Source organism: Ambystoma mexicanum, chromosome 3p (assembly GCF_040938575.1).
Source record: "Ambystoma mexicanum isolate Mex_15411 chromosome 3p, UKY_AmexF1_1, whole genome shotgun sequence".
Taxonomy (NCBI): Eukaryota; Metazoa; Chordata; class Amphibia; order Caudata; family Ambystomatidae; genus Ambystoma; species Ambystoma mexicanum.
Window position 1 is genome coordinate 389,750,917 of NC_090925.1, and position 14,041 is coordinate 389,764,957.

At 44.4% G+C, this 14,041-nt stretch overlaps 1 protein-coding gene across 1 annotated transcript in view; it reads left to right on the top strand.

The window, feature by feature from the left end:
- LOC138579901 (piezo-type mechanosensitive ion channel component 2-like) overlaps positions 1–14,041 on the top strand; it is a 2,232,767-nt gene that overhangs the window by 1,285,671 nt on the left and 933,055 nt on the right. The window lies entirely within an intron of this gene.

Here is a 14,041-nt window from a genome sequence, read left to right on the forward strand (position 1 = left end):
AAACCCTGACTTCCGCAACCATACAAACCTGTGTATCACGGTACTCGTAGCCATGGACCTGCTTAAGCTATCTGCAGAATCCAACCCAGACTGAAGGGACTCACACATGGCTTCCTTGCCGTCCTTAACAATAGCTAGGCAGCAGTCCCTTTCTTCCCCTTTGGGAATATGCTCTTCCACCATAGATATGCACTCCCACAGAGTATACGAAAATGTTGCCAAGGCACAAGTGGAGTTGACCGACTTCAACGCCAGACTCCCCGCCGAAAATACCTTATGTGCCCATCCATCCACGCGCTTATCATCCCTATCAGGAGGGATGGTAGGGTACGCTGCCTGTTTCGAGGTAGCCGTGGCTGCCTGGACCACCAAACTCTTGGGAGTAGGGTGAGTTGACAGGTAGCCGGGGTTGCTACTGGAGGGGCAGTATTTTCTTGTAAGAGACTTGTTCACCACTGGATTAGTCCCCGGGGTTTCCCAATTCCTGGCCACCCTTTTTTGCAGAGCCACATGAAATGGTAACACAGGATCTGTAGGTGGAGCCTTGTCCAAAATGTCCGTAAGATCATCCTGATCATAAGGCACAGGCGTTCTAGACCAGCTCAGATACTCAACCACTGTCGACAAAAGCTGCCTGTAAGAAGAGTCAGCATGCTCCCCTGGGTCGGGTTTTCCGTACTCCAGCTCAGGATAAGTGTCTATACCACTAGCATTATGCAAGGAATCACAGAGATCCTGCATCCTACTCTCCTCCGAAATGAGGCATTCAGGCACATCAGGGGTCCCAAACTGGAGACCAAAAGGGGCATCATCCTCATCCGAAAATTCCTCCTCCTCAAAAATGTAAGTGAGGGACTTAAACAAATCCTTCTTCGGTAGAGTGGTACACCTTTTCTCTGGTATAGTACCCAGAGGCTTCAAAGTCGTAGACTTAGACTTAACAACCGCCTTTTTTGGAGGTTCAACAGTCACAGGTATCTGCACCGGTAAAAGTGGCACAGACGGTGGCCATGGTGTCGATGTCCACAACAACGTTGAAGGCATCGATCATCTGACTGGGTTGGAGGCATTATCGACTGGCATGGCGCCAATGGCGTTGATGACTTTGAGGGTTTAGAAGGTTTGTAAGGTTTTGCTGGTGTCGAAGACCTAGACCTCTCTCCATGTCTCGAACGATCCTTCAAAACCTTGTCCAAGCGAGACCCTGAGGGCTCTCGTTGTGGATCATGGCGTTTACCCGTGCTCAAGGGTGCGGGAGTAACCGGCTGAGACCGCTTCCCTGCTGGCTTCCACAGAAGGCGCGGATGGAGCCTTGCCCTGTTTATAAAAAATCTTAAGCATCTCCACATGGAAAGCTTCCCATTCTGCTGGCGTCAATTTCTTGGACGGCATCTCACCCTCTTGGGGGTGTTGCCTGAGGAAGACGCTGAGGAAGACGACCGGCGTTGCCTTCTCCTGGAACGCTTCGACCAGGACGACGAGTGGCAGGAACCACTCCTGGACCTTGAGAACTTGGCCTTCTTCCACCGAGGAGAGTGGCCTCTCGACTCATTAGTCGAAGGCCCAGCAGGTTGGGACTTATGGGGCTTGGACACCTTGCCTACCTTGAGTTTCCCCTTTAGTTCCCTCAAGGCCTTTCAGGTCATAGACTGACATCTGCAGCATGTATCCGTGTCATGGCCCTCTCTGAGGCACCACAGGCAGACTCCAATCGGGTCCATGATGGACATCTTGGAGCTGCAGTCGTGGCATTTCTTGAATCCGGAGAGAGGTGTCATCGGTGTAGAAGACGAAGACATATCAAAAACTTTAACAGCAAGTACTTCAGAAATACGAGGCGTGCCGAGTTGCACGAAGCAAACACGTTCGCGGAAAAACAGAACTGAGGGCGCAGTGCGTGTTACTTATAACATCCGATGACGTCACCCTCGACTGAGGCTTTCGAGGGACATCGACTCAACGCAATCGATGCAGGGCGGCTTCTGCCGAAAAATGTCAGAAGCAGCCGAAGTTGGACACTACATGTCAAAGATGAGGAATACGTTGGAGGACACAATCCATTCGAAGGTGATATCTAAACGTGCCAAGCAAAAACAACGAGCAGCAATTGCCTGAAGAAATGTGCTTACCAATCCAGTGGGATGGAGAACACTCTACGGAAAGGTCCAGGTGCTGCCGAAGAAGCCACCCATAAGGAAATACTTTTTGAATTAAAGAGCCGTCACACCAAGCTTTCTATGCAGATTGAGGCAGTCGCTTTGAGAGTAGACAATATCCAAAATACGCCTTCAGAGATAACAGGATGCACGACAGAGATTGAAGGTTAGATAAATAGTGCTGAGGTGGATGTTTCCAAGCTCTCCAAAGTGGTCAAAAATCTGGAAAGTCGATTTAAATACCTTCATGAAAAGGTGGAGGAATTGGAGGGGCGGTGCCAGAGATCCAGCATTAGAATTATCATCATAGTGGTGGGAGTGGAAACCGTGAAGATGAAAGATCTTTTAGTGAGAACATTACCTGAACTGCTTCCTATGGTCACCTTCTCACAGTCATTTTTCATCAAAAGGACACCTTGATTGCTGGACCTACTTCCAAAACCTGGTGTTCTACCCCAAGCAATAATATTGAAGTTTCCATACTATGGGGACTGTAATATCCTGTTCTGAAATATAACCATGTAGTCCTTTCCTGACTACTGTCTCAGTGTGGAAAAGGCACAAAAGTCATTTGATGCCACGAAAAAGATTCTGCAAAATGAACAAATTTCCTACTCAATGATATGCCCAGCTAAACGAGGGTAATATACAAAAGGAAAACTCATTACTACACAGACCCTGAGCAGACTGCATGTTTTGCTGAATCACTATCAAGGAGGGGTACGCAATCTCCCAGACATTGCTTCAGTTACACTGTGTTTATTGTCTGAAGAATGCTTGTCAAGTTAGGGGATTTTGCTTATAAAATGTTGAATTTCCACAATGTTTAGCGTGGAAGTACTGTATGTAAACTACTTTGCATTAGAAATGTTAGTAATCACCAGTTAAGCTCAGTATTAGTAGGAGTGAATAATGACACAAGATAATCAGAGCTCGTCTGTTACAAAAGTATAGCAGGCTACCAGAATAGTAGGGAATGAGTGTCTTGGATCTGCCCAAACAAGCGATTTCAGAAGTTTCACTGTTTTTTTTAAATTATCATCATTATTATGGTATTTATTGAGCGTGGACCTAGCTTCGGAGATGCTTTCTCAGTGAGGTAGCTTGTGGATTTCAGGGTAACAGCCTTGTGAGGAATTCGACCATCCGCATGGTGAGTGTGTGCTCGCCTCGGCTTTCTTCGAAGTTTTGTACTTAAAATTAATGATGGGAGATCAACCTCAGAAAATGTTTGGGGCAAATACGCACACATTTTCCTCTGCTCACCGCACAACAAACACATAGTCATGTGTACTCTGGGGGGAACAGCCTACAGGCTCAGTCCTCCCTGTCACATTTAGCTGCAATGTGACAGCCATGGGTACATCAAAGCATCTCTGAAGGGGGAAGGCAACACCCTCCTCGGCCATGGCTAGCCTAATTTAAATATCAAAGGTTCCATGGATCCGCTGTGTTCTATTGTCAAAGTTATGTGTGGTGGCATACTGATGAGAGTTAAATGAAAGCAGGCCTGCGAAGAGGCCTGGTCACAGAACTAACGCAAGGGACAGGAACCACCAACACCTCTTTGATATGCAATGTGTCAGCTTGAAGCTAGCTCCCACCCCTCTGTATGAAGGGTAGTGAATGTAATGTCTGGGACAACTGTTTACAGTAGGCAATCCCTGCAGGGAACCCCCTTTCAGAGGGAAGAAGTATGTGATTTGATGGAGATAGAAAGTATGTTCTCACCACAAACTTCAATGGAGACATGAGCTTTGATTAGGAGTCACAGAGAGCTCAAGTAACCAGAGAGACACGTTGATCCACAACAGACTGGAAGATGGATGGGACTTAGTAGTACATTTTGTCACCCCCTACCTTTCCTGTTGCAAAACACTCTAGTTATGAACTCACGCATAACAGAAGATGGTTGGTGGGGACCCAGGATTGGTTCATTAAGGTAGGATTAGCCTACACCAATCACTGGGACCCATTTGGCTTTAAAAGAGGGCTGAGACCCTCACTTAGCAGATCATCTGGCGACTTCAAAAGGAGTAAGACAAAGGAATAATTTGGACCCTGGCTGAGGGTACAGTCTGCCTTACAGCTTCCGCCAGTGAAGGAAGGCCGGAATTTCCAACAGGGATGCAAGATCCCTCCCCTAAACATCTCCCAGGGAACAGAGGGAGATACTGACCTCAGAGGACCCATCCAGCAGCTCCAGAACTAGTACCCAGCCAGCACACAGCGTGCCTTGCTAGGTTCTGCTAGCAAGCTTCCTGGGTGGGAAGTGCCAGAGATTTTCTGACCAAAGGTCCAAGGGCGTTGCCTGCAAACACTCTCCTCAGCTTTGGGCCGTCTGCCTTAAAGGACGACACAAGCCCTGCGAAGAAGCTAGGAGGAGTGTCATGACAAGCATCAACCAGCGTCCATCTTTTAAGGACATTCTTTCGAGACAGTCAAGCCCTCGAACTGTGACCGGCTGCACCGCTGACTGTTGTCACGCTGCAGTCACTAAAGCTGTCCAAGACACCTCGACCAGTGCTCCAGATCCGCCAACCATCACAGAGGCAATTATTCTTGACCCTGAGCCGCCGTGTAGGCCAGCCTGCAGCCGTCCGTCCAGCCTCACTTTCCGAACTGCCTGCCGCCTGATACCCATAGCTGTCTTCCGTCTTGAACTCTGTCGGAGGAGCTGCATATTGTCCTGGAACCGACTCAATGTTGTCGAGCATCAAGATCATCCTAAGCACCAGGTATGTTGTGGTTCGGTCCCCCTGGTCGTTCTCCGAAGACCCTTAGTGATATTTACAAACCCTTGCTCCCTTGGTGTTGAAACCAAATGACCTTGAACAATTAAGACTGATCGCTTTACAGACTACCCTCCTATCAGTATCCAGAGTGCTTCCCTTTCCTTCCTGAAACTGCCTGTCCTCTGTGTTCTTTTACAGGGTGGGTTGTATTTTGTAGTGTGCTAGAGCTGTCTGCTGTTATAGTAATAAAGTAGATATGTGTATACAACTTTGATTGGACAGTCACTTTTATTATTGAGCAATAATTGTATTTTCGATGTGTTTCGACTAACGAACGATCCACGACTTTGCAGAGATAAGCCTGCCGTTCCGTCCACGTTACCAAAATTGGACAAGGAGGTTTATAATTTACTTATGTTTCCAATCTGTTTGGATCCCTTCTGGTGTACTAGAGGTGTGGGGCTGATTGATGGTTTAGAAACTGATATTCATACCTGGACCACTGGTGCCCCGGAGGTTGATTCATCACAAGCCTTACAGATGATGCAATAGGATTTGCAGATGAAACTGTCTTGCAGCGGGGGTCAGTGCAGTTCAATGAGAGTCAGGGTGATGTGGACGAATTTGCAGAGTTCTTTAATGAGTTGTGCTCCTGCAGGCAGGACACATCTTTGGTGTGTCAGTGTAGTCGCCGGAAGACCTTCCAAAACTGCATTGACATTATCCAGGTGAGAGAGGACCAAAGCTTGGACATCAGATCTGAAGTTGTTTTCCGGGATGAAGTGCTTGATTTTCCACAGGAGAGAAAGTTGGTTCCAAGCCTTTTGTGTCTTCCTTGCAATGTGCTGTTTGAAGGTGTGGTGTCTGTTGATGTCCAGCACAAAGTACTTGATGTAGGTGGCCAGCAGGGGTGTGAAGCCCTTGGAGTTCATAGCAAAGAGCCAGGTCTGGATGTCAGGGTGTTCAGTGTTGTTGGTCAGCAGTAGTAGTACAGTCTTGGAGGGGTTACATTTTAGGTATGAGGTGTGAGGCAGGCCTTGAGCCCATGGATGACTTTGATGAAGGATATCCTGAGGTAGATCTGAGTGTCATCTGCTTATTGGTGGATGTGGATGCTGTGTGGAGCGAGGGGGAGTTATGAGCGTGTAAAGATTTGAGATCACTGGGGACAGGGTGAATCCTTGCGGGACTACAGGTGATGGGTGATCTAGAGAACTCCATTTGTACGAACTGTTGGTGATTAGCAAGGTAAGATTTGAACCAGCTGATGATGAATTTGCTGATCCCCAAGCGATGACGTAGATTGTCGGTGAGTGTCTGGTGGTCTACTATGTCAAATGCTTCTGAGAGGTCAAGGAGAACCAGAAGGCAAGGAAGGCCATCATTGAGGATTTTAAAGGCATTGTTGATCACCTTGATGGTAGTTGTTTCTGTGCTGCATCTGGGTCTGAAGCCAGGTTGGTAGGACTGAAGGAGGTTATTGGCTTCAATGTGTAGGAGGAGTTGTGTGGCTACAGCTTTCTCAAGGATCTTACCTAGGAAGGAAAAATGGGTGATGGGGAAGTAGTTGCTGAGATTGTCAGGGTCCAGTGTTGGTTTCTTGAGAAGCAGGAGGATTTGTACGGTCTTGAGGTTCGAGGGGAAGGTGCCTTAAGTTGGGGCGTTCTTAATGATTATCAGGTAAGGGAGGAGTGCTTTAGTCAGAAGGGTCTTGAGTACAAAGGCAGGGAGAATGTCGTCTGCATATGATGTGGCTTTGAGCAATGCTAGGGTGGCAGTGAGGTCTTCCATAGTTAGTGTCTTCTTGTTTTCTGATGGTTCATTTGTTGAAGTTCAGTTCTTGACTGTTCCATGGTGTGGAAGGTTTAGGCTTGAATGAGCGTTATTTAATTGGGGCATAGAGCTCCATGTTGTTGGGGTTTTGTATAGATGACATGGCGGGGAGGGTGTGTGCTCTGACTTGTTGTATAGGTCAGGGTGAGTGGGGGAGGGAGTTGCTGACAAACTGTTTGCAAATGTTTATAGTGACAAGGAAATTGGAAGTTGGGCTCTAATGTACAAGGGTCCAAGTCTTGGTAGGATGGAGAACATACAATGGTGGATGGACATGATAGTCAAATGATTAACGTTATGTCCTGGAATATCATACTAACCACCAGAAAACACACAAGAAACAATGATAGAAACAATGATATTATATTTTATCTTCAAGAAAGACATTTACTAAGGTCCAAAGTAGAGGGGATTTCTTGCAGTTGGGGAGCACGTAGGCACTTTGCTACTAATTGTTATACAGAAAGCCATTAACTTTGTACCAAAGCAAGTAATAGAAGACCTAGAATGTCAATTTGTGTATGTGCTAGGTACCCTAAATACTCACACTTTGCAGTTTGTGTCTACATATGTTCCTTATCAAGATGTACCAGAATTCTTATTATTGGATGACTGCTCCCTGAAGGGCTGGAGGAGCTACTTTGTGGGTAGATGTCAGCACAGACAGCTTTTTAAGGAAGCCTATACCAATATAAACAGAGATTAAGGAACCCGAACCAAATGGAGTACACCCATTACTCGAGTGTGCATGATCCATCAGCCAGAATAGATTATATATTGATGTTATCCTTAGCAGCATCATGATTATATGATTGATACTTCCTCAAACAATAACTGCCCATGGATCAGTTATAGTGGACTTACAAATGCCCAGCTACAGTAGACAGAGTAAAATGTAGAGACTTACAACACAAGCACTGATGGACATGATAAATATCCGAAGCCATTGCTGATTATTTTGAACTAAATCTTGGTTCAGTTACTTTGCTATGGTTTGGTATGCCTTTAAAGTTTATTTTAGGGATATATGTATATCTAAAGAAGTTGGTCTTCTGTCTGAAAGTTACATATGGTATAATTAATAGACCTGAAAAAGGAATATTGATACAGCAGCAAAACCTAAATATGCATAATACTGACAATAAAAAGCAGGTCCATGAAAAGCTCAATCAATTTGCTAAAGTTGCTGATATGAAAATAAAATGTATAGGCAGACCTGTGGCAGCAAGGAGGCATGGAGAGGCGGAAAGGCCTAGCATGGCCTTTGACTTGTTTATTAGCAGAAAGAGGGGATGCAAGCTAATTAATGATATAGTGGAGGAGAATGGGGTTCATACTGCAAATCATGCCTAAATTAAAAGGACATTTGGGGAGTTTTACCAGACCCTCTATAACTCTAAAATAAAACTCTTGGATGAAAATATTTCACACTATCTTGATCAGATAGTGTTGCCTAGCATGACACCACATGTAAGGGGGTGCCAGAGGCGACAGTTGGAGTGTAGGAAATATACCAAGCAGTTAAAGACTTAGTGGGTAATAAGACAAGGGGTCCAGATGGGCTACTAGCCAACTTGTATAAAGCTTTTAATAATATCTAAGCCCGCCATATCTTTAAAGTGTATTAGAAAGACTTTGAATCTGGCTTCTTAACAGCTACACAGAGGGAAGTATACATGATTATATTATTGAAGCTGGGAAAGCCACAATGGATTGGCTTCTCCTATCATCCACTCTCGCTTTTAAGCTCAGACTATAAGATACTGGCCAAGACCCTGGAGATCTGGCTTTTGCCTCAGATTCTATATATTATTCATCTTGATGAGTGAGGGTTTGTAACCGGGTGTTTAACGCAACTCAACTTGCATAGATTATTTGCTACAGTTGCTGGTCCGAACCCATCCCAGAGAGTTATGGCAGCCTTCTTAGGTGCCCAGAAATCCTTTGACTCAGTGGAATGGATGCTTCTGTGGAGGCTTTGGTAAAATTTGGACTGGGTGTTTAAATGATGAGGTGGATAAAATAACTATATGCAGAGCTATTTGCATGGGTGATTACTAATAATGATGCTTCCCAAAAGTTGAAAGTTGCACATGGCACTCATCAAGGCTGCTCGCTATCCCTGCTTATATTTGCATGTGTAATTGAGCCTCTGGCTCAGTTGCTTGGACGGAAATATATTCAACGTGAGATCAGACTTGCTAGACAACGGTCATTGATATCACTATATACAGATGACATAGTACTGTATATTACAGCCCGTTAGCAGAATCTACCTGCTGATATCAATTATATTGTCCAGTTCAAGAGATATACGTAATTAGCCATCAGCTGGGGAAAGTCAGAAGTGTTTCCATTAAGTCAAAGGGCTGTGAAAAAGCCAGTATGCAGTGATTGCCACTGGTGCCTGGACTGGTTAAGGTATTTGGGAGTGCAGATTAACACCAAGGTTGAATCCCTAATTAGTCTCAGCTATGAACCAGTAATAACTTTCTTAGAACAGATAATGGGCAAATGGATTACACTCCCACTATCGATGGCCGGGTAAGCTGCTATGATGAAAATTATATTTTTTATCCAAAACTATTATATTTATTGCAGTCATCCCTGTATACCCGAAGCCCCAATTTTTGGAAAATATTGCTATCCAGACTAGTACAGGGGGTCAAACATTCTAGGTTGAGCTAGGAATTTCTCACTATCTGATAGCACAATTGATACATAGTGGCTCCAGGAGAAACTCAGAGCACTGTATGTATATGCAGAGCAAAATCTAGTAGCATCCCCTCAACTGAATACTATGAATACCAACAAGAAAGTGACCCCGCTCATCACACTGAATCCAGTATATTGCACTCAGTGGGTGTGGAAATGAATTGGGCAAATGTTAGATGATAATATCCGTTTTCACCTAGACTCTCATGCCTCAAGATGTAAGAGTTAGGGCTAACATTTGATTATGGGTTACTTAAGGACAGTGAAGAAACTTTGCTGAAAATGTTGGGGGGGGACATGACCTCAAAGAAAAGGTGACCCATTCAAATGAATGGGGACAAAATAGTGTGCCATGAAAGTTGGGGGGGACAAACACTCCCGCCCCCCTCTAAAATTACGCCCATGCTTAAGGATTGGAGAAAAAAAAAGAAACATACTGGGGCTCATTATCAGTTTTTCCGGTCCGGAATACACATGCTGGAGTTAAATCAGACACCCCATCAGTAAAAAACAGCCGGTATTACCAGCACCAGTACTACCAGACCGGTAATACCAGCAATCCCTGTGGAATGGTGATTTACCTACCATTGCCGGCACCTGTAATATGCTGGTAAATACGGCAAATCAGGCACTACTTACGGTAGGTCTGTGTGCAGGTATACCGGCGGGATACCAGCAAACTTTTAATGATGGCAGCTGACATGGAATGATCTATTGTTCATTGGGGTTTTTATAGAGCTAGAGGCTTATATTTCCTAATCGAATGATGTATCACAATCAACCATTCACTACTACAGATTGAGAACTTTACTCAAGAAACACTGCCCTGATTTACCTAGGCCTCCACAGATTAACAATTAACCCCATAGTAGACAAGCTGATTAGTACAAAATCCACTGGTGGGCTAATCTCTAGAATGTATGATTATGTTCAACACTATAGAAATATCCAATTGCTCCCTGGTCTGCTTAAATGGAATGCAGAACTTAAGGGAATAATAGATGAGGATCAATGGAAGCAAATTAGCAAAATCACTAGGAACATATCCATCAGTCATCGGCTCTCATTGATAGACTATAAATATGTACACTGACTACAGTGTACCCATATGATATGATTTGCATAAAGTAATTAGGAGAGTGCCTATTACAACCAGCTACAGGGTATCTGTACAGGGTATATGTAGGCCTAAAGATAATTGGGAACTGTTTGCATATTTTTGAGATGTGCAGATGTTAGGAAGCCTGAATAAGAATATGATGCTTATGTCTTATAACAGTAAGATGCCAAGATAGAAAAAATGGTGTCTACCTTGAATGGTGCTAACTACAGGATAATGTGGACAACAGGAATAGGCTTGATGGTGGGTGGGGCAGCTTCTGGAGCAACTGAAAACCACTGGTTAAGGGGTAGGTTACATTTAATATGGTCTATAAACTTGATATGATTTACAATTGTATGTCTTGGATGACTTGATGCATGCCGTATGTTATTTGTTAACTAGTTCATGCAATAAATAAATAAAAATAAAATCTGAACTTGAGCTATAGGGGGTTGTTTCCATAAACTGACTTGCAGACCTGGGTTAGGGCTTTACACTTAACTCTTGCTTTGACATCCAGTGTAACTGTCTAATAATGGGTGAGATAAATTCCCTTCTTGGTACATTGGGGCCTGTGTCTATAGGACATGGAGTTTCTGCATATGTTTCATTTTAGCTGCAACAAAGGCTCTTGCAATCATTGCCTTGTGCAGTTCTGGAAGAAAAGAGAAAACCCTATGTATGATCTTGACATAGTAGTTGGATGGAGACTCAACCACATTTATTTACCCCTCCACTCCACAGAAAATGTTGAGTCAAAAATACAAAACAAAGTACTCTCTCTTTTACCTGCGTTGATAGAATAAAGCAAGCAACACAAATAGCAGTCTGGTGTGCAGTACCTTGTTATCAACTATTTCAATCACAGTTTAATACTCTTACAAAGGAAGCAAAGTATCAATATCCCAATCAGCTTGTTCCAGTATCTTGTCTCATATCTTTGGCAGGACCCTCTCTGTACCATATGTGACAGAATGCCAATTAGCGTGCACAAGGTGGCCCTGGTAGATTTCAATCACAGAAAAAGGATTATGTTGCTCATCACAATCGTAAAGAAATGAGAACAGAATGTTTGTTCATAAAGCATAAAGATAGTCTCTTACAGATGTAGGTCTGCCTTCCCCTGCTTGAATGTCCAATTGATAACCCTGGTCTTAGTCTTTTGGATGTGGGGTTGCAGGATTCCCTAACCCTTTTTGATTGAGTACAAAGGGGAGCCTTCCATGGCCGGCACTTCCTGGGCTGTTTTTAAACGTAAGCGCATTTGTATGCGCATGTTGTTACAGGGATGTTCCCATTTATTGTGGAACAAAATGCCCTGAGAAAAGAGAAGAAAAGAATATGTATCAGCTCTAGGCGTGAACTGGCTAAAGTAAGTGATTAATTATTCCAGTAAAAGAGTGAAGCTAAGCAGGATGGTCAATTGATGTTAAGCAGCACAATTAAAGCTGGCTTTTATGTTGCTTGGCAGGCGGCAAGAGCTTATGGAGAATAGAAATGCGTCTGTATCAGCGATCTTAAGGGATGAAGGGACTCTAGATAGAACTTGTTCAATTCTGAGATAACTGAATGGCAAATTGTTTGACCTCAGTGAATTCCAAAAAACTGTAGATTTCGTTAAGAATTACAGTAAAAATCATTTTTGTAATTGGAAGTGAGTTTTTCACTTGACTAAATACATTTATATTTTTAATTAGTATGGGCACCTACGTTTGAGCTAATGAAAGGGCTACATATGTATTGTTTAGATAAAGTTCAAGGGGCAGGCCTTTCAGAGTAACCCTAGTGTCTCCCAATTGTTTGTAGTGTACTGGGCTGTTACAAGTCAGTCGGTCTCCTCCAGCAGGTCAAGATACTGGGTAAGTATTTTGAGGACGTACTCACTCTTCCAGGTGCTTGGAGTAGGGCCTAAGGTGCTCTTGGTCGGTTGACCACCTCTCTGCACTAGGGTCATGTTCCCTGAGACACCTTTGAGCTTACTCACCGTAGCGCAAGTTTCCTGGGCCCTGTTGAGATTTCACCATCTAGTACCTCTCCCCCCCCTTCTCCTGAACTGTCCTGGTTCACTGGAACCTCACTATCTCCTCCCGCCCCATCTCCTTCCTCCCCTTGCCCCCTCCCCCTGCCCATCTCCCCTCTATCCACCTCTCTCCCACTCTCCCTCTCTCTAGATGTGGTACCTGTTCTTCTCCTGTCTGCTCAGGCATAGTAGTGGCATCTCCCCTCTATGTCCTCCCTATCCACCTCTGATGTTAAAGACCTCAAACTCCATCCACCTTCTGAGTGGTTTGCCCCTGTAAGTATCTCTTCTCCAACCTCCAAACAACACTATCTCTTCCTCTGAATTTCTGCTGCTGCAACTTCCCAACAACGTATTTTCTCCTTATGGTCACTTTCTCTTCTTTCCACCTCCTCTCACCTCTCTCTCGCTTCCTCGCCTCCTCCACTCCCCAGGTGCTCTCCTCCCTCTAATGTTACCTTTTCCTTCTTCCAATCTCCTCCAGACTCTCCCTCCAACTTACAGCTTCCTCCTCTCCCCTCAGTACTCCTCTCTTTTGACTTTCCCCACTAAACCTCCTGGCCTGAGGTACTTTGATGCCCTATCTCTAGGGTCATGCATATGTGTGGGCAGATTGAGGGGTTCTTGAAGCTCTTGTAGCTTTACCTGTGTTTGTTTGGGTCCCTCTGAATTCCTAGCTTGTTAATCCAGAGTTGTAAAAAGTCGTAGTAAGCATTGGAAACGGTTTGCTACATTTAAACCTCTTTCATTGTGGCAAACATGCAATTTTTGTAACTCCTGCGATGCTGGGAGAATGAGATTTGTTTGTTTCTAACCTCTCTTGTTCCACATCAATCAGTTACTCTTTTATGGTGACTTTGTACCTAAAGGGCTTCTGTAGGGGATACCTGGGTAAATCAAATTAATTGGGTTCTCCAGTATCAATAACAGAGAAATTACTATACTTCTTTATTCATTTGGCATTTGGGAATGTGGCAGTATTGGTCCCCCCTGAAAGCAAGAGTCTTCCTTTTCTATGTCAAATATTTGGGCTTGGTTTGGAAACTTAAAAGATTGAAGGATTCTCCAAGTATATTCACCTTAGTCGACAGTCTCTCCCTGGGGATCATGTGCATCCCCCAATGTGTTATGGGGGTCTGCAAATGCCTCTGACCACCCCATTTGTGATTTTGCACTTCGGTGGTAAGGGGTTGGGCAGTCCTGTGACTGCCCCCTGCCTAATCGCGAGGACCCTGTGAGGGTGGTCTGCAGATCCCAATATAACTCCTCCAGGCCCAGCCACCCCACTGTGGGATCTCAAGTTTCAAATGGGGACTTTGGCACAGGTAGCAGAGCCTGAACCGTGATGTTAGTGGGTGCAGGAGGTTATTTTATTCACAATGTTCTTGAATTCTTTCTGCACTCAACTGAATCCATTATTTTCCTGATTGTGGGAAGACCAGAAATAGTAGTGGTGTATTCCTAGTCTTCATCAACTTGC